Below are 2458 nucleotides of genomic sequence, written 5' to 3' on the forward strand. Positions count from 1 at the left end.
AAAAAAAAAAAAAAAAAAAAAAGTACTCAGTACGAATTAAAAGTAACTGCACCGAGTTCGATCCCTGGTACAAAAAAAAAAAAAGTAACTGCAAGGTTGACTTCTAAAGGTAAAATCACTTTGCTCCTTTGAGTACAGTGGGGAGGAAATTCTACACAGTCTATTTTGCTGTAAGTATATGGATTCAGTAAGGACAGCTTAAAAAAAAACAAAACAAAAAAACAAACCCTGAAAGCTGGGCAAGGTGGCACACTCCTGTGATTCCAGGACTGTGGGATGTTCTAGGAGGATAACAAATTTGAGCCCAGCCCAGGCAACTTAGTGAGATCCTATCTCAAAATAAAATAAAGGCCTGGAGATAGAGCTCATATAAAGGCTCTGGATCAATCTTCAGAACTGGAGTAAAAAAATCTGAAAAATGAAACAAAGACACTGTACATCAGAAAATATAAACAATCACATTTTCCTTCAGAAATGTCTTTGTGGCTCCAAGGACTGATGTTACTCAAATAACAAGACTACCACATTCTCTCTGGTGAGAGGGAAAATGGTAAGGAAACACTTCCCTTTGGAAAACCAGTTTTATTTCAACGACCTTTATTTCAGATTCATTGTCATCCCACTTCTCACTGATGGTCCCCGAACTGTAAGTGGAGGATCTCACTCCTGTCATCTGGTTTATGTGGCCCTGGTCAGGCTTCTCTTGCTTGTATAGCTGCTTCAGCCACCTGGTTTCATTTCCTGTACATGATTCCTGATTTATGTGGGTGCTGGGAAGTGGGAAAAGAGACCCCGCTGGACAAACCACTCTGCTGTTAAAGACCTTAGCTGAAACATGGGAGATAACCACAAAATAGGATAAATGGTTCGAAAATTATATCCTTGGGTAAGTAATTTCTATTTGAGACTATTCTTACAGGTTTTAAGAATTACACAAGGAATGTATGACCTGGGCACATAGAATATGCCTGTAACCCCAGGTTCTCAGAAGGCTGAGGTTGGGGAGGAGGGATCACAAGTTTGAGCCCAGCCTGGGCAACTTAATGAGATCCTGTCTCAAAATTAAAAGGGCTAGAAATGTAGCTTAGCAATACATTTTACCTGAATTCCATCCTGTACTATGAGGGGCGAAAAAAGTTGGGCATGGTGGTGCAAAAAAAACGGGGCGTGGTAGTACAAACCTGTAATCCCAGCAACTGGGGAGGCTGAGGCAGAAAGACTGCAATTCAAGTCTAGCCTGGGCAGTTCAGTGAGATCCTGTCTCAAAATAAAATGGGCTAGAGATGTAGCTCAGTTTTAAGGTCCTTGGTCCAACCTCCAGCACACACATACACACAACAAAATTTGGAAAAAACTAGTAAAGTCAAAAAGTTGAGGAGACAAGGTTTAGAAATTAGGGAACAGAAAAATACCCTAACACTATGATACTGGTTTCCTCAGGACTATATCTGCTTCCCATGGACACATTCTGTTAACACATTAGTGTTAACACAGGTAAGTTCATTGTGTGAACACAAGGGTTACAGGAAAAATCACACTAAGTTTTTACATAAACAATTCAGAAACTTGAGAACCAAGACCTGTCATGTAAAGGTACAAGATCCCAATGATGAATGTAACTGTACTCTATACCTAAAAAGTACCAAAAAAACTCAAGAGAAAAAAAATTCAGAAATGAGTTAAGATTTATATAAAACATTTAAAGATTTATATAAAATTTATTTCCAACCCCCTTCCTTTTTTTTGAAGCGGCATTGGTGATTGATCCCAAGGCCTCTGAGCTATATCTCAGACCTTTCTGAATTTTTATTTTGAGATAGGATCTCACTAAATTGCCAAAGTGGACTCAAACTTGCAATCTTTCTGTACTGGCCTCCTGCATAGCTTGGATTATGTGTGTCTGAAATCATGCCCAGCTATATACAATTTCTTTTTTAGTCTATGTGCTGCTGAAGAGAGCATTCCATACAATTTCTTAGGTTCTATTGACACAAATGAAACAGAAGTAAGTGTCACCAGTGGGAATTACCTGGTGACACTGAGTCATGGTGTCTCTTCATGGTATTTCACATGTCTCATACCTTCTCCTTATGAATTATTACTTAACCATATGTCCTTAGGCAATCTAAGGAAGAGATTATCCCTATTTTACAGAATAGACACTGGTATTACTGAATATCTGGTCTCAAATGACTCAGGCACAGATGGGAATCTTACTACCAGTTCTCTACCCATAAACCTTAAGTGCACCCAAAACAGGACTGATGGTCAATGGCTACAACCCTGGGCCTTTACAGCATTCATATAATTATTCACTGTGTACACATGCATAAATATTTATGCACAGGGTCTAACTATGCTGCCCAGGCTGTTCTCAAGGTCATGAGCGAAAGCCTCTCAATCAGCTGGAGTTACAGATGTGTGCCAGGTGCTCAGCCTGAATTACTACTAAACATAG

General features: G+C 39.4%; 1 protein-coding gene across 9 annotated transcripts in view; it reads right to left on the reverse strand.

Moving 5' to 3' along the window:
• Positions 1-2458, reverse strand: part of Csnk1g1 (casein kinase 1 gamma 1) — a 155430-nt gene that overhangs the window by 13587 nt on the left and 139385 nt on the right. The window lies entirely within an intron of this gene.

This window comes from Fukomys damarensis, unplaced genomic scaffold, assembly GCF_012274545.1.
Source record: "Fukomys damarensis isolate Sample0158 unplaced genomic scaffold, DMR_v1.0_HiC HiC_scaffold_25, whole genome shotgun sequence".
Classification (NCBI taxonomy): Eukaryota; Metazoa; Chordata; class Mammalia; order Rodentia; family Bathyergidae; genus Fukomys; species Fukomys damarensis.